This window comes from Danio rerio, chromosome 5 (assembly GCF_052040795.2).
Source record: "Danio rerio strain M-AB ecotype USA chromosome 5, GRCz13ab, whole genome shotgun sequence".
NCBI classification, from domain to species: Eukaryota; Metazoa; Chordata; class Actinopteri; order Cypriniformes; family Danionidae; genus Danio; species Danio rerio.
The window spans coordinates 2,050,460-2,070,000 of record NC_141025.1 but is presented as its reverse complement, the minus strand read 5'-3'; the positions used below and the strand labels follow the sequence as shown (position 1 = coordinate 2,070,000).

The following is a 19,541-nucleotide window of genomic DNA, read 5'->3' as shown; positions in this document are numbered from 1 at the left end:
CACACGTAAATTTTTGCTTCCAAGTTATTAGAAACAGGCATTTTCTTTTAGCCTTTTAATTTGATGTTGCCGCCATGTTGCCGTTTCTTCTCTGTACTGGTTATTCCCAGGTTGCGGAAAAAAAATAGCATGCTCAAAACATCAAATCAGATAAGCGGAACCGGAAAGCAATGTGGTGTTTACGACTTCATTGAGAAGGGAGTGTTTAAAGACTTAAAAGCACAAACTTAAAATGCGCATAATTGAAAGTCGCAGACAAATTAAATGTTCGTGACAAGGCAGCACTGTCCCAATCTGGCCAGTAATGATCCTGTCTACTGTCCCAAGCGTCTCTCAAGCTGGCCCTGGGCCACCGGGCAGTCCTTATTTTTGAGCCTTGTATAGTCTTGTTTTCAGAAATAATATGCCAAAATTAGGTGAGCTTTTCCTTAAAACAAGCAAAATAATCTGCCAATGGGGTAAGCAAAATATTCTTACGTCAAAAGAAAAAACAAGATTATTTTGCTTACCCCATTGGCAGATTATTTTACTTGTTTTAAGGAAAAACTAACTTAATATTGGCATTTTATTTCTGAAAACAACACTGTAAAAAATTCATGTAAATTTACGATGAAAATAAACAGCAAAATACTGTTTTAATGTAAAAACAGCAAGTTGCCATTTTTTACAATGCATCATGGGAAGACTTGCTCACTTCAGTTTGAGTGGTTGAGCAACAACAGTAAGGGCACTGTAATTTAACGGTTTTATACCATATTTTTTTCTGTGTACACAAGACGCCATTTTGGATTATCTACATGAGGTAAGTTTGCAGCTCCAAATGTGACTAACTATCTGTAAAGTACCTGTTATTTTTTAAAATCACATGTAAACATCCAATAAACACACAACTGCAACAATGATTTGACTGTGTGAATTTGAAAAGCAAGATTAGCATAAGGACTCGGTAACGTTAGTCCTCACATCTCCTGGAGCCTGGATGGATATTTTACCTGAACTTTTAGGAACAGTGCAAATGTTGAACGTTATAATTTGTGGTTACATGAACTGGTACATTGCCCTGGATTTTATGACAGATTTGAACTGCGTGCCTCTGTTTGAAACTCCAAGGTACTTACAAGAAAGGATAATTGGATAATTTGGATATTTTCGACGAGGTAAGAAGCTATATCTGTAAACGTACTATCTTTAAATTACTTATTAAATTTAAATATCATGCCATAAACATCCAATCAACACATAACCAAAGCACCTGTTTATTTAATTGCAGGATCCGACCGTGTGAATGTCTTGAGAAGAGAAAGGGGGTAACTTTAGCCTAATTTAGCAAGCTAACGATAGCTGGAGGACTCATTTTCACATCACACACAGGTAAGAATGTTAAACCTAGATTTTACATGAACTTTGAGTGAAGATTGTACAGAATCTTTTTTTTTCCATGTGGTTACATGTGTAACTTGCATATTTGGTCCATTTTATTACAGATACACCTTTTCATTTGCAACTCCGGTGCTTCTAAAAATAACATTTTAAGATCGAGTGAGACCTTTGTTATTTTTACGTTATTGCAGTTGGTTTATATAGAAATTGACTAGAGTTACGATCAGATTTTATGCTTGGTAATGTTACCTAAAGTGGCAGAGCTTTTAATCTTTTTGATAATGTGAGTAAGGAGTAACTGCTATTATAATGAAAATTCTTTACAATTCATTTTTGACCAATAGATGTCTGCCACCACTGCTAATCTTGAAAAGATGGGTAACCTGCCTGTGACTCCTCATTTGATTCTTCCTGGTAAGTATTTTGTGATTAAGATAGGTAAAAAATCTAATTTGTGTCCCGCTATAGACTTTGCTGGTTTGTATTTGACGAAATAGATTCATTAATTTTTAATTCATTAAAGCAAAGTCTCATTTAGTTAGAAATGTATGTATTTGTTTTGATCTGATACCCAAAGAAATAAACTTGCCTTTTAGAAGCCTAGTTATCCTTTAGTATTACTATTGACATACTATTGTCAATGTTTTAACACATGCTTAAGACATTCTGTCACTTTTCATTATCTTTGAGTCTCAGATTACCTGGTTTGATTTCATGTAGTTGCTTATTATAATTATTTAAATATTTATTTTAACTTTGAAAAATTATATTGTATGGCTTTATCACGTCTTGCATAATTTTATCATGGCCCTTTCTACACCAAGCCTTTCAAAACAAATGATAAATCACAGAATTAATCTCCAGAATAATTTCTAAATAATACTTTAATCAACCAATTTATTAAAGGTTCAGATGATACTTTGGGCCAGTGGATAAAACAATGGATGATCAGCATGGAAGGCAGAGTAATCTGTGAGGGTGAGCATGCACACTGGAATTCCTTCAAAGGTAATATGTTTGCACTTACATATTTTTTGTTTAATTTAGCATGAGGACTTCATGGAATAGAATATTGTTATGTCCAACTTGTCACATGTGTGTTTGTGTGTATACACTACAAGTGAAAAGTTTGGAATCAGACATGCCCAGAGATCCCAGCTTTTACCAGATTATGGTTATATGATCATTTCTTTAAAAAACCCATCTCTATCTATGTGAGTGATTAAATGTTGAATGTAATGAGTTTTCAACAATACTAAATTGAAACTTTTTTATATATATATAGTTTAATAGTTTTTTGTTATTAAAATTTAAAAATTGAATTTCCTGTTTCGAAACTTACAGATAGATGGCTAATTTGTATGTCATTGATATGTTCAGTGCTAAGGTAAATAAACACTTTTGGCACTTTTTTCGAGTCTTTTCATTAGTTTTGTTTTTCCTGTAAATTATTCAATAAGTATGCCATTCATACCGAGGTATTATCGTACAGTGAAATTCTGATACTGTTACATCCCTAGTAGTAACACTTTAAAATTCAACATTTTTACTTTATTTTTGATTAAATAAATGCAGCCTTTGTGAGCAGAATAGCCTTTTTAAACATGACCTCTAAAAAATCTGTCCTTCAGATTAATATTTTGAATAGAATGCTTTACAATTATATATTTGTGCATAAACATTAGATTAGTCAAAGCCAAAATTGGAGCTAATAAACTTAGTACACGGCAGTGAATATTTTGAATATTTTGATGAAAAAAAAATAAATACAACTTTAATAATAAACAGGAAAAAAATATTACTCTGTTTAATAAAACTATTTTGTTTAAATGCACCAATATATATTTGTCTATATTCACTGAGGAATTTATAGAAATATACATTTTTTAAAGGGGCTGTTCATTTATGCTGAACACTATATGTGGTGTGTGTGTGTGTGTGTGTGTGTGTGTGTGTGTGTGTGTGTGTGTGTGTGTGTGTGTGTGCGTGCGTGGTCAAAATTATTAGCCTCCTTGATTTTTTTTTCTTTTTTCAATATTTACATATTTATGTTTAACAGAGCAAAGAATATTTCACAGAATTTCTGATAATATTATTTCTTCTGGAGAATTTTTTTCAGATTTTTAGCTAGAATAAAAGTAGTTTTTATTTTTTTTAAAACATATTAAGGTCAATATTATTAGTCCCCTAAAGCAATACATATTTTTGATTGTTTACAGAACAAACCATCGTTATACAATGACTTTAATTAACCTAATTAACCTAGTTAGGCGTTTATATGTCACCTTAAGCTAAACACTAGTATTTTAAGAAAATATAGGCAATTATTATCTACTGTCATCATGGAAAAGATAAAAGAAATCAGTTATTAGTTTTTACAAATTAGTTATTAAAACTAGTATGTTCAGAAATGTTGAACAAATCTTCTCTTTGTTAAACAGAAATTGGGGGGAAAAAAAATATATTATATTATATACAGTTGAAGTCTGAATTATTTGCCCCCTGTTTATTTTTTTCCCCAATTTCAGTTTAACGGAGAGAATTTCTTCTACACATTTCTAAACATAATAGTTTTAATTACTCATCTCTAATAACTGATTTATTTTCTCTTTGTCATAATGACAGTAAATGATATTTGACGAGATATACTTCAAGACACTTCTATACAACTTAAAGTGACATTTAAAGGCTTAACTAGGTTAATTAGGTTAACTAGGCTGATTAGGGTAATCAGGCAAGTCATTATATAGCAATGGTTTGTTCTATAGACTATCTAAACATTATATAGCTTAAAGGGGCTAGTAATTTTAACCTTAAAATCAATATTTAAAAAAATTAAAACTATTTTTATTCTAGTCAAAATAAAACAAGACTTTTTTCCTGAAAAAAAAATATTATCAGATACTGTGAGCATTTCCTTGCTCTGTTAAACATCATTAGGAAAATAATGAAAATAAATAATTAAAAAAAAAGGGCTGATAATTCTGACTTCAACTGTACATATAGCAAATAGGGACTTTAACTATGTACACACACGTCACTGGTGTTGTTCAAAAATCAAACATTTTAACATTTGAATGCCCTTTTCATGTCTTTAATCTTCATCATATAATAATAACCTTTTTTTAGGGAAAACCATTTTAGTGCTGCAAAAATGCATGTGCTTTTTCACTAAAATTTTCTTTCAGAACAGAAAATCACTTTTGCAGATAGTTTATTTCTTTTTGTAAGTCATACAGTTTTAAATACCTTGTTCACAGAAAATCTTTTATTCTTATTATTCAGATGCTTTGCTGGCATAAATCCAGAGAGGGGAACCAAGGCTGTGAGAGGAAATGTGACGTCAAAAAAAACTGGCAAGACAGTTCAGAAGAAGACCATGACTGTAAACCCCAAGGTTTCAAACCTTTTAAAGAAACTAATGGACTTTGAATGGGACTTTATTTAAAATGCAGCTAGCTTGAACCCCCTACTTTTGCAACACAGAGGCCTTTTTTCTTTATTTGCTGAAGCTCATTTTGGGGCTATATATTTTTATATTTTATATCCAAGACTAAATTGTAAAGTGGCTATTTATTAATTTTTTCTATGACATTCGGTAAGTTGCTTCTTGTTGTACAATGCTGAATACGATCTTAACATTTCTGGAGAACTTACAATTTTTGCCTGTTCTTTGGCTTAATATTTTCACAAACACAATGCAGATTTTATTTTGTGTTGTTTGAAAATAAAAAATGTGAAATATAACTTGGATTTATTTCTCTTTTTGAATCATTTTAATCTGAAATAATATGGTTAAATATGGATTGTAATTTAACAGCTTTATGCTTCTAAATAACAGATGCATGCTGTAGATAAAATGTAAAAAAGGTAGGGCACTGTATTTTTACATTAGAATAACAGTGGTATGCTGTATCTTACAAAACAGTATCATGCTGTTAATTTAAAATGGTAGGGCACTGTATTTTTACAGTTCCATAACAGTAGATTACTGTGGCTAAAGAAACAGTATCATGCTGTTAATTTAAAACGGTAGGGCACTGTATTTTTACAGTTCCACAACAGTAGAATACTGTTGCTAACAAAAACAGTATCATGCTGGTAATTTAAAAAACGGTAGGGCACCATATTTTTACAGTATGATAATGGCAACCACAGCTGCCAGTAGATTACCGTTTTTTTACAGGGAAATTTTTTACAGTGAAGACAATATGTTTTGCTTGTCTAGAAAATGCTTCTTGATTAAGAAATTTTAGATATTTAGACTAGAAAAAAGACCAAAAATCTAAGCAAGAAAAGCATTTTTTGCAGTGTACCTTTTATAACTTTTTTTTAAACAAATGTTACACACAAACTTTGCTATGGAATGCAAAAACTTTTAAGCTCAATATCTCAAAATCACATAGAACGCAGAGAGAACCTTATAAGAGAACCTTATAATTCCAAGGTGATGATTTGTAATCATGTTCATATCTATCTGCATACCTCTGATTATTAACAACAACCTGTACATCTATACATCTATTGTAAATCTCTGTTCATAGCTAATACAACCTGTATATAATGTTCATAGTACATCCATCTGTAAATATCACCACAGTTTTTCTATAATTGCACTTTATAACTCATAGCTAGGCCCACACAGAATCTGCACACGCAGAATTCCGCAGATTTTTAGCCCATCATTAATTCTGTTTATTTACTTGAGCAAATGTGTGTAAATCTACATTTATTTAGTTTTTTTTTTGTTAATTACAGTAATATTATTGAATAATATGTAAATGTTCATCTGATTTATGTACATTGCAGTTTGTAAAGTCCTATTTTCTATCTTTTTGTACAGATATTATTTGTTTTAAAAGTTTTATTGAGATATTCATTGCATTGCACAGCATTAAAGCAAATATTACAACATCTCAAGTTTTTTTAGCAAAAAAAGAAATAAACAAATTAAATATCCCACACATAAAAAAATGTAAAACAATAATAATAATAATAATAATAATAATAATAATAAAATTAAATAATTAAGTAATTCGCATAAACCCAGAATACACTTTTCAAAAGAACACAACATCTAACCCCTAAAACCCACCCCACCACTAGGACTAAGTCTTATGCAGTACTGTTGGTTAGTGATGTGTCGTTTATGAATGATTCGTTAATCATTCTAAGAGTCCTCTCAGGGAGAGACCCGTTCATCCGCTCGTGTGCACATTTGTGCAGGTGGTATTGTTAATTTTGAGTCTTCATCACATTTTGAGTCGTTCATCACGGAAAGGCAGAAGCCAATCATATGCGTTTAGAGCTGGAAAAAGAATTGATCCGTTCACCTCTCGAGTCCTCTATCGGGTCTGAGTCATTCGTTCATCACGGTCCAATCATACGTGTTTAGAGCCGGAAAAAGAACTGAACCATTCATCTCTCGAGTCCTCTATCGGGTCTGAGTCACTCATTCATCACGGGCCAATCATACGTGTTTAGAGCCGGAAAAAGAACTGAACCGTTCATCTCTCGAGTCAACGGGTTTGAGTCATTCTGTCACGTAAATAACGAACGACTCAAGACTTGAAAGGTGAACTAATTATCATGGCTCCTATCGGCTCAGACTGTGTACATTGGTTAAGATTATATGTGACTGCCAATGTAACATGAACGAACCACTGACATTTGACAACATGAAGAGGTGAGCTGAGCAAAGAGACAACAATGCCTTCATTGACAAAAGAGCAGGTGAACATTGAAGTATTATTTTCTCCTTCTCATAGTATTCTATTTATGACTTATTTATCGTGTGATCAACTTTTTGGGCTAGTTGTAGATGTGTTTGGAAGCAATTTGTAACATTTTAATAGCATTTTGGCAAATTGAACCAAATGAACGAAATGACTCGAAAAAAGATTTGTTCATCTTGACGAACGAGACTCAAAGATCCGAGTCAGTAAAACACTCTGAACATCCCATCACTACTGTTTGTGTGACATTTACCATCTGGGTTTTTAACCTACGCTTTCAAGACAGAGGAGAAGAGGAGACCAAATCTTGTCAAATTTTTCAACTTCTTTGCCATAAGAAATCTGATCCTTTGCAAATGTGCTAATTTAGTTCATTCTTCCAGCCAAGATCTAAATGATGGGGATTCTGTTGATTTCCAAAACCTTAGCACCAGCTTCTTTGCCACAATAAGGCTGTAGGACATGTTACGTTTCACGTATGTTTTGTAGTATTTTTTGTTGTTTTCTGCTTGTGCGCTCTTTTCTCTCTCTCTTTCTCTCTCTTGTTGTGGTCCTATCCTGTTTCAGGTGTGCTACCATTGGTCGGGTGAGCTGTCATTCACCCTCGTCACTGAATTGGCGCGCCAATAAGGATTGGGTCCGCGCAGTATAAAACCGGTGCGCTTGCGCTGTTCTGGAGGAGCGCTTGGCCTGCCAATCTCCTCACTTGTGTCGGCCGGACTGTTTGTTTGATTGATCCGCTTGATTTGTTTGCGAGTGCTATTTTCTAGTTTTCTCCCTGTTTATCCTGATTTATCAGTTAAACTTGTGCTGCTCTTGTTAATGTTTAGTAAGATTTTGAACGATCTTTATGAGAATTGGATTACCTGAGATCTTGTTTTGCTAATGGCTAACAGTGTGTACTTTACGAGAATTCTAGCATTTCAAACAGCTTTGTAAAATTTTGTATTAGTTAGTTTTTGGAGGCGTTGCCACATGTGTACTTGTGTTTGGAAGTTAAGAAGTTTAGTTAAGCTACGTGCTGAAGATTACGGTTTTGTTTCTACATTTTTCTTTGTTCAGTCAGTTTAGTGGGTTGGGGTTTAGTTAGTTCGTTTTGTTATATTTATTTCTTTGTTTTGGCAACACTCCTATTTTTCTTTATTTAATTAAATTATTTAAAATTATATTTATCTTCCATCTTACATCCATTGTTTTGCATTATCCATTAATAAATACTTATTGTTTTTGTTTCACTTATCAAGCGTATGCGTCTTCTCCTCATTCACCCAGCATCAATAGACTCACTGTTTGTTACGTATCATCCCTTTTATTATTTAACATCATAAACACGTAACAGACAGCAGTTGTTTTTGAGAATCCTGGAGTGATCTAGTTTTGTCTGAAATTTTGAAGATGATCAAAAGTGGGTCGAAAACTAATTCCCAATACCAAATTTTAGATAGAGTTTTAAATATTTCAGCCAAAAATGGGATCAATTTAGAACACAAAGCATAACTATGTAAGGGAGTGGCTAATCACAGATGTCATGAGAACCAGCGATCGTTCTCAACAGATCGCTGGTAATCGTGACAACAGAAGGGAGAGGTATCAGGAAAAAGTTTATGTAATTTTGTCTTGGTATAATGGAGCCTGTGTATAATTTTAAACTGAATGAGACAGTGTCTGGAGTTAACAGAACAAGAGTGGATTTCCTCTAACGCATCAGCCCACAGCTCCAGATTTATCTCATCTCCCAGTTCCTGCTCCCATTGTGATTTTAGGCTCTCCAAAAGAGGCCATTTTTTGATAATAGTGAGTTATAAATGACTGAAATCGCATGGCAGACCTCGCCTCCAAGCCCTAATAGGTCATCCAGTCCAGCCGGATTGACTACGTTTAAACAGGGTACATATTTTTTTAACATAATCCCTAATCTGCAAATATTTGAAGAAATTGTTTGCACGTAGACCAAATGTATCCTGCAGCTGCCCAAAGGATGCGAACTTACCATTTATGAACAGATTCCCTATTTTCTAAATACCCAATTATTTCCAATGTGTAAAACCAGAGTCCATAATTGAGGGTATAAATGATGGGTTTCCATCAACAGGTAAATGGAAAGAAAATGATTTAACTTCTAAATTTGATCTAATCTGTTTCCAAATTCAAACTGTATTGTGAATAATGCAATTGTTGTTACAGACGGACTTGTCTATTTTTATGGGAGACACTATTACTGCTCCAATTTCAGCAGGACAGCATGCCTCTCTTTCCAGTTGGATGCGTCAGCGTATGATCTAACCATATTAAAAAAGTGCGAAAGGCACAAGCATAGTAATAAAGGACAAAATCAGGAAGGGCCAATCCGTCTTTTGCTTTAGGTTTACAAAAATGTGCTTTACTTATTCTATGTGCTTCGTAATCCCACAAGGATGGCAAAATGATGGAGTCCAATTGCTTGGAAAAAGTTTTAGGTAAAAATAATGGAATGTTTTGAAAAAGATAAAAAATTTGTGGGAGAAAGATCATCTTAACATTTGACCCCACCCAATTAATGAAATTGGTAAAGATCTCCATAACTCCAGAAAGAAGGAAAATTTGCATTAAATAATGACTGAAACTCTTGTGACCTCGACTCCAAAGTATTTAAATTTATTTTGGGTTATTTTGAAGGGAAAGGCTTGGAGAATAGACATGTGTCTAACCTTAATGGGCATTAACTCGCTCTTAGACCAATTGACCCTATAACCTGAAAATGTGCCATAATGGTCAATGGTGTCTAAGATCCTTGAGATGGAAGTTTGAGGATTGGAGATCTAAAGTAAAATATCGTCATCATACAAAGATATTCTGCTTACTGTATTCTTTGTACAGTATCCATGTATATTGGGGTCCGCCCGAATGTACTGGGCCAAAGGCTCAATAGCCAATAGTAGAGATATTATATGAGAGACTTGCTTTGTTTACCACATAAAGTTTGTATTTGCATTTTAAACATTAAATAAAAGTTAAATAGGTATTATTTTTTATTTTAAATATTAAGGTTTTAGTTGTGATACTCCCAAAATAATTCTACAGATTTTGTCTGGCCCTACTTATACCTATATACTGCACTTGCAGCTGTTGCACTCCCATTTAGACCTAAACTGCATTTCGTTGCCTTGTACATGTGTAACGACAATAAAGTCGAATCTTATCTAATCTAGCTGTGCAGTTTTGAAAAGGGTTATGCAATGTTGACCAATTTGGCATTTTACGATGTCTAATGTGAAACATTACTATGAACGATGGCATCGTCATAGTAGGCGGTGGTGAATAAATTTATGAATAATTTGTTCATTCATAACAAATCAATTATTTGAGGCCTACTGTTTAAACTTCCTAACCCGCATGGTCTGTGTTTTGCCCATAACCCAATCGTAAACAAATAAAGATAAGTTACACACAAATCATCCCCTGTCAATCAGGTGACTCTGGCATGAATAGACAGAGTGATCTGTGTCGCTATAATTGCGTACACAAACTTGTTTGGTAAAAAAGGTGCACAACCAACAGTATCTGAAGTTTAGCTAAAATGTCCGAAGTACAATCCAGAAATCGAAATGAATCTGTTTACTGACGCTGTGACACGTTACCCGACTACCTGACTGCTGCAGCTCAGATGCACGCATGCACTGCAGCATGACAGAGTGTGAGTGAGTGAGCGAGCATGTGTGCGTGCGGTCACATGATGTGCGTTTTAAGTGGTGACATGTTTGTGACGTATGTAATACTGTTTCCGGGTCCAAGCCACCATTCATTTGAGTGGAGAAATCATTCCTTTATGATTATGTTTTATTCCTATCAGACATTAAAGTTCATTTTATATAAAATCATAGTGTACACAACAATCTCTGGGCTTGCTGCATCACAAATACCACAATTTTAACAATTTATAAAACAATGAATCACTTTCTGGCCATCGGATATTAGGCATGGACATATATATTGCGATCGTGACTTTTGAAAGTATTAAATCGCTTTGTAAACGTTTATTATTACCATTTCATGAATCTCCCCATTCAGTTGAATAGAGCACTCGGACCCGGAAGCCGCTCTGCCTGACGTCACACTTAACAAGCGGATAGCGTGGAAGGTCTCTTCAGAAATGCTAGGTAAAATGCCAGTGTGGACATGGATGATTTTGTTCTAAAATACCATTTAAAAACTAAGGTGTGTTAGTGTAAACAGGGCCTGAGTGTGTCAGGGGCAGGATCACGATGCATGGCATCGTCTATCGAGCCAACCCTAACTTTTAATTCAATTTTTTTGTTTACATACTTGCATTTTCCATTTTTAAGTTATTTCATATCTCTGAGAAGACGTTACTTGAGAAAAGTTTATGATAATAAGAACTGTCCACAAAAAAAAATTGTGAAATATGACTAACAGTAGAATTTGTTGTTCATCTAATGGGCTTAAGAATAAAATACTGTTTAAAAAGGTCATGATTCGCATTCATCAAATAATTACTTTATACTGTTTTTATTTTTACATTCTAAGAATAAAATATGATTAATTGGAAAGGCTTGTGTTATGAGATATATACATCTCCTGAACTGTGCAGCGGATCTTTTTGATTGTGAAGAAGAACAGGTACTTTGATTTTTGTATATATTTGGCCAAAAATGCATACTTTTATTATAGTCAACTGGCCAGGGACCCTCGGTCACTATGTGGTTGAGTTGCACAGCAACACTTTTACCACTGGAAAAACTAACTTTCGATGTACATCATAAATCTGAAATGTTTTGGTGCATGTGGTCCACTTTCTGAAACTTTCTTAAGGATGCTCTATGACTAGCCTTTGTCTCTCTTATCTTGGTTTATAATCTTTCAGTAGCGTAAGGGATTACAAATCTCAGAGTTCGGATCAAATTATGGTTTTTCAGTCACGGATCGGACCATTTAATGCATCAACCAAAAAGAGGAGACGAAAGTATTTTGCTTTGCATTTATGACAGAAACGCAAGACATTTTTGGTTTTAAAAAACAGAACTGAGAAGCTGTAATTTTATTAATAAACATATGCAAATCAGCATCATTTATAATTGATGTTGCGTGGGTGTTGAGATCCCGATCTTTTAATGATTAATTGTGCAGCTTACATTGAATGCATTAATGCAGGCTAAACAAGACAGAAACGCCTTTAATAACCTAAGAAACCCACCACATCCCCAATAACCCACCACAACTTCTTCTGTCATCATTATATTTTACAGGAAAGCCTAAATGCTACAGGTGATTTGAATGAAGCAAGAGCTGATCTCTCGGCGATCGTTACAAACTTAGGATTAATCTACAAGTAAAAAAAATTTCACGTGTGTTTCGAACCGCGGGTTGTGATCTGTACGAACCACAGATCAACTGTGATCTGTTACACCCCTATAATCTTTTACTTCTGTTTTTGCTTTTAAGAACTCATGTGCAAGGCAATATATAACAAACCTCTGCACATCGTTACGAGATATCAGTACCACAGTAGTTTAATTGAGAAAAACAAAATATAATAAATAATGCAATATATAAATAAAATACAAATTATTCCAATAAGAGCCTTATTTCAAGTACTTTATTTGAATATTGAAGCTTATTTATTATATAAGTATTATATTTATGTACATTTTCTAGAATAGCTACCTTTAAAAAAAAAACGATATCATGAAAGGTGTCATTACTGTGAATTAAACGTTCTTTTCTCATACTATGAAATAAAACGTTTGGTCATACCGCCCAGCCCCAAGTACGAATACATTTTTAGTAACTTTAGTAAAGTCTAACATATGAAGTAATACTACAAACATTTTCTTTTTTTAATGCAACGGTTTACGAACTTTCAATATAAGAAAGGAAAATATCAGACACACCAGGCTTTTAGCTCTTAAGATAATGAGAGGATATGTGGAAGGAAAAACTGTGCTTTACAAACAGCTCTTTATATAGAGATTTACATAACAATTAACAGCAGCAGGTCACTTACATAATAAGATATTAATATCAGCTGTCACTCTCTCAATATGTCTTTGTAGGATGATATTTATCAGCTTTGCTTTATAATCAAAGATCTGTTGTTTCACTGAAAAAACTGTTGCATGCAGAACTGTTGCAAACAATTCATTTGTGTTCAATTTAAACAAACAAATTAAGTTTAATAATGTTCAACTTAATTTGTTTAAATTCAGCCGATAAATTGTTTACAACCACTTAAGGTAAAAAATAGTAGTAAATAAGGAATCATTTTTATAATTTTTTTCAGTGTACAATGCAGTGCAATATAATGACAGTTGAGAGCATGTTATTAAGCAGAGATTATGATAATATCATAGGTTGTAGAACATTGTGCATCTTTATGTGATCACTCTATTGTCTTCGTCTAGTGTTTATTAAATGTTATATGGCAACACATTAGCTGCTCTTCTACTGTCGTCAGTAAACTCAAAGCACAAACAGGGTAAAATCATGCATTTAATTTTCACACTACTGGCCTCAATCATCAATTATTCAAACAGAGAAAACACTGCTTCCTTTTATTTTCTCTTTACTAGTACAGTAATACAAAAAAACATGAAGACTTTTAAGTGCCAAGCAGAGTGGTGCTAAATTATTCACTGTAATACTTATTAAATTACTCTGCTGAAAATGTAAAGTATGCCCTTAGTTATCATTTTAAGTCATTTAATTACAGCCACTTGTAATGTACTGCAAAATAAAATTATAATACAATACAGAAACTGTACTTTTTTGCTTTTATTCTTGCCATAATAAAATATATTTGTAGAGCAAGTTATGTTCTGCTGTCATCAATATTTTAATAAACTTTAATAGGTAAAACTGTCCGAAATATGAACAAAAGCAAGTGACCCATCAAAATTTGATTTAAAAAAATCTTGAATGGTTATAAAAATCTTTAATCGTTAAACGAATCTATAAAAACAATAAAAATAATCAGTTTAAACATACTGAATGATATTAATGATATGACGTAGTTCCGGAAACTTAATTCTCAGTTTATCTGTCTGATTTTACGGTGGGTTTCTTTTGAGCGCCCCCTGTCATTCTAAGGAATATCACAAGGGCGAACGAATCAAGTATAAACACCTCGTCTATTTTGTGAGGTGCGCGCGCAGTCAGCGGAGGTGTGTGATGCAGCGCCAGGCGAAAGCATCAATCCAGCTTTCAATATTTTTAAACAAATTATTTTTAGAATTTTTATAAATTATTTTAATGATTATAAGAATTTTTAAAACCATTCAAGATTTTTTTAAATCAAATTTTGATGCATCACTTGCTTTTGGTCATATCTTGTACAGTTCTATTATAATTTATTAAAATATTATTGACAATATTTCCCAGAGATGAGTTGCGGCTGAAAGGGCATCCGCTAGGGATGTAACAATATTGTAAATACCGTCATACCGCAATAGTGATTTTCTTCAATATTAGCGTAGGCGCATGACTCAATAAAACTATATTTCTGAGAAAAGTTTGCTCAGGCGAATGAAGTGAACGGGAGATAGCAGGAACTACAATTCCCATCAGCCCAGGCGTGGCCATCATCCTTTGCGGTCTGTTGTCGCTACAGATCCAGTAATGTGGAAATGGAGTGTGCTGCTAGTAGCGGGGAAGGAAAAGAGCTGGAAATGATCGAACCTAAAGCGCAGTTTAAATCGGATGTGTGGAAGCATTTCAGTTTCTTTCTAAAAAGATACGAGAAAGGAGAAAAGGTGACAGACAAAGACAAAAACAGTATGCAGGCACTGCCAGACTGGTGAAATATAAGTCGGGGAACACGACTAAAAACAGTCATGGGACTGCAGAACACAGCACACTGCTCAGATTGATGCAGACATTGACTTGTACCGCACAGAGACCTCTATCTCACTCATGGCTTGTCCTCTCAAGTGGTGGAAAGACAATGCACAATGTTACCCACTACTGTCAGCCTTGGCTAAATCATATCTCTCTGTCCCAGAAACCTCAGTCCCAAATGAGAGGGTTTTTTTCTGTTGCAGGGGACATTATAATGCCCAGAGATACCAGCTTTTACCAGATTATGGTTATATGATAATTTTCTTTAAGAAAAAAACCCCATCTCTATCTGTGCGTGATTAAATGTTGAATGTGATGAGTTTTCAACAATACTAAATTGAAACTTTATTTTATTTATATGGTTTTATAGTTTTTTGTTATTAAAATTGAAAAATTTAAGTTCCTGTTTGAAACTTACAGATAGATGGCTGATTTGTATGTCATTGATATGTTCAGTGTTAAGGTAAATAAATACTTTTGGCACTTTTTGAGTCTTTTTTTTCATTAGTTTTGTTTTCCTGTAAATTACTCAATAAATACCGGACCGTGCCATTCATACCGAGGTATTATCGTACCGTGAAATTCTGATACCGTTACATCTCTAGCATCCGCTGTGTAAAAACTTGCTGGATAAGTTGGCGATTCATTCCACTGTGGCGACCCCGGATTAATAAAGGGACTAATCCGACAAGAAAATGAATGAATGAATGAATTATTGACAACAGAACATGAGTTGCTCTACAAATACATTTTTATTATGGCAGGAATAAAAACCACAAAAGTACACTTACTTAAAAAAATACTGATGTTATTTTTAGATTTAGCCCAGTCCACAATTATAAGCTAAAAAGGCAGTAATGGTCCAACATTCCTGACCATTATCACCAATAAAGCCTAGAAAAACAGGAAATCGGTATATTGTAAACCGATATTCCTTCCCCGTTATTAAGGAAATAATTTGTTCCTTAATTTTAGTTTTGTAACTATTAAATTGTTTTAAATTCAAAATTAAACGTGAACATCAGTGTAAAACCTGTGACTGGGGGAAAAATACATTTCTGTAATTGTGTACCTGGGTGTCCACTTTTGCCAGGGCCTCTTTTGGCTTTAACAAACGTATCCCACAGCTATTTCAAAACCTTTTAACAAAAACTCTCCTCCTTTCCCACGACTGTTGCTATTTCTAGCCAAGAATTATTGATCAGGTTATCTCAATGATCCCGGATCATAAAGATGTGTGTACAGTTTTACCGTTTCAGACAAAATCTCTTCAGAGTGTTTCATACTCAACTCAAATCAAACGCGGATCAAAAATCAAAATCATGTCACGCGCATCCAAAGCGAATCTCCGCAAACTCCATGATAACGTCACATTCGCCGCACGCACTCAATCGAATTAGCGGACGTATTGGGTATAAACCAGGCTTAAAAGCCTAAAGAGGTCGGTTTCAGAGAGTTAAAAAACATAACTTGAGTGATATTTGGAGCTTCATTACACACTTTAGACACAACAGATCTTGAAAAGAAGAGCATAACAGGTAACCTTTAAGTTTTATATTTCTCTAAAATAACTAAATGATCTTTGTTACTACATAAAAAACATCTAAAATGCAGTGAGCAAGTGACAGAAGTGCTTTTGCAACACGGACTAGCACATCATGCCTACTGCAATCCCACACTTCAGCTTAATAAGGGTCACCAAAAAACGCTACTCCTCTTCATACTGATATATTTTGGTCAGATCTGCAGCTCTTGTCACATCAAAGGCTCTTTTTTTAATTGGGAAGCAAGTAAAGGATTATGAGATTGGATGCAGAGTGTTCGCTCTGCTGGTCTAAAAGAGAATAACAGCACATGGAGATTAAAGATGAGAAAACCATGTACTCTTTAGAGGAAAATCGACATCGTCTTTACAGTTTCCCTCCATAAGAACCAGTGAAGAAACAGCAAGAGCTCGACAGCTCTTCTAATTCTTGCTCGAAAGCTCTTACAATCAGAACTGTACCTTTAAAAATGTAAGTACTTGCGCAGAACAACACAAGCATTTACAGCAAATAAAGAAATGTAAATATCCCGCTTGCTTTCTGAGCGTTATCGGGCAAGTTCTTACACCCTTACGCCCTATTCACACGGGGCGTCAGCGTCAACGCTTCCCATTCACTTTGAATGAGTGACGTCAGGCGTTGCCGAACTGCATTGTGGATCCGTCATCTTACGGAAGCATCAGCCAATCAGATCGCTGTATGCAAATACACCAGCTCAGACAGTGGCCTATTGCTGACTGAATTTCATTGGCTGACGCTTCTATGACTATCGTTTCAGCTCCAACTTCAGACACGCCCTCTGTCAAGCGTTGACGCTGAAGCCCCGTGTGAATAGGGCGTTACGATTGGTCACACGCTCAACAGAAAGGGTTGTGATTGGCTCTAACGCTCTGGCACTGTTCACCAATGAGTGACCCAGAAAAAAGACAGTGGCGATCACAACTGATCCATGATAGACATGGAGACAAAAACTCGCTATACAGACAGATCCACATATATCGCTATAACATCCGAGAAGAGAGGAAACGTCCCGCCAGCAGGCCAAAGGTCCACAGTGAGAAATGGAGTTTACTTTCAGTTTTTCCATAACAGTGAAAAAGGGGCTTCTGCTGTAAGAGTCAGTGAAAGACTGTCCAGCAAACACACACAGCAAACACACAGTGAAATTGTGCAGGTTCTGTGTTTTTAAGTAGTTGCAATGTTTTAATTACTCTCGCTCGACTCTAACTTCTCTCTAACTTTAAAAACCTAATGATTAATAATGAATTGTAAGATGTAATATAATAACTCAATAAGTTTTCAATACTACTCAAAATCTCTATAAATGCATAGGTAATAAATGAAATCATTGTTTTTAATCCACATTTTCAACATGCATTTTTAAAACAGCTACTGTATGATGGTTCATAAGCATATCTTTCTTTACAGGAAAAAAATTATTAGCTGGAAGATCAAGTTATTATTGATTAATATTTGATACACAAAAATATACACTAGGGATGCTCATTTCGGTTAATTTTGCTAACCGACAACCGCCGCTCATTAATCGGTTATTAATGGTTAACTGGTCAGATTACTATTAATCACTTAATTACTATTATATTTAATAACCGGCATAGGCTGTTTTTTTTCCATTCATATTTTTGTCTTCCGTCAAATAAAATAGACTTTCTAAAATTGCTCGCTCCACGGAAAATATGCATATATTTAATGCCCCGCTGTTATTATTATAATCACAAAACCTTTTACATTTTTAATAGAAATCATTATTTTAAAGATTATGTCTTGCTATGGTTTCCTTTCTCTCCATCGCGGCTCAAGTGCGCGCTGCGTGATGAAAAGACAACAACGCGCGCACATATGTAGACTTTTTATAAACAGTTTTGTTGTTTAAATATGATATTGCATTAATGTGCATACATGCTTTATAAGCTGTAAAATAAAAGATAACGCCTATTTGTTGCGTTTATGATGCAGATCCAGGTCAATATCAGCGCTTTTTTATAGCATCAACACGTCTGTTTCAAGCAATTCTTCTTCCATTTTGCTTCTTTGGCAAATGTGTCTGTAGGCACGGGTTATACGTTATCGTCCCGCAAGCTAAGTATGTCTTGCAGTTGAACAAGTGGCCGACCACAGCTAACGTGCTTTTTTCATTCCAAAAACGCGAGGCGCACCTCACTGCCTTTATGTTGACAAGGAAAAAAGAAGAGAAGAAGCGCGGTCCTCTTATGAAACGACTGAATCAGCTGGGTATCGATTGTGCAAAAGTTTCGGTGCGATTATAATCCGCTATAAAAAACAACAATAACTAAATGTTTTGAATGGGTAATGTAGCCGTTGATGGATGCATTTTGGTCCCCGCCATGGAAGAATGAATGTAGCGGAAACCAAGCTCTTTAAAAGTTCTCTGTAGTTGTCTTGACAACAAAAACTGCTGCTCTGGGATGAACCACGTGCAAAAGATGCCCCTTACGCAAAGGTGCATTCATGCAGCCAAACTAAAAATATATAAAATAATAATTTTAATCGTTTAACTGACAGCATTAATCAGTCACAAACGCACCCTTTCGGTTAACGATTAATCGATTATTTTGAGCATCCCTAATATACACACAAACACAATTGATCTGCTGAGTTTATACTCTAGTTTATATTATGTACGTTTTCATTGAAATCATTACACAAGCATCTGTAAAAGTATAAAAGATATAAAAAAATATATATATATTCTTCTTTAAATTGAATCATACAGATTTGTTGTATTCTTATGCACAGAATTTATGAATTTGCAATTTAAAAAAAAGCTAAAAATGAGAAGTTATCCCTTACATTACTTTCTCATCAGCGAAAGTCATTTAATTACACCCAACACTTCATCTGATGAAACTGTATGATTGTTTAGAAGCACATCTTTCCTTACGTAAGCAAAACATATCTCTGGACTGAAACTCTGAGTAAACAACATCACACGCTCATCTTCAGGTCAGTGTGAACTTACACTCTCACAGATGAAGGACGGACACAGTTTGTGCAGAGCAGAATGAGAGCA

The 19,541-nt window shown here is 34.4% G+C and overlaps 2 protein-coding genes and 1 long non-coding RNA gene across 15 annotated transcripts in view; 1 reads left to right on the top strand and 2 right to left on the bottom strand.

Annotated features, from left to right (window-relative positions):
* Positions 1-19,541, bottom strand: part of dnm1a (dynamin 1a) — a 582,590-nt gene that overhangs the window by 162,887 nt on the left and 400,162 nt on the right. The gene's annotated exons all lie outside the window — the stretch shown is intronic.
* The window catches only part of cita (citron rho-interacting serine/threonine kinase a), a 231,861-nt gene that overhangs the window by 201,182 nt on the left and 11,138 nt on the right, over positions 1-19,541 (bottom strand). The window lies entirely within an intron of this gene.
* Positions 766-5,133, top strand: LOC147843772 (uncharacterized). Its single transcript, XR_015490893.1, has 5 exons — positions 766-1,157; positions 1,271-1,371; positions 1,725-1,794; positions 2,287-2,388; positions 4,666-5,133. It is a non-coding gene; the product is annotated as an uncharacterized LOC147843772 (long non-coding RNA).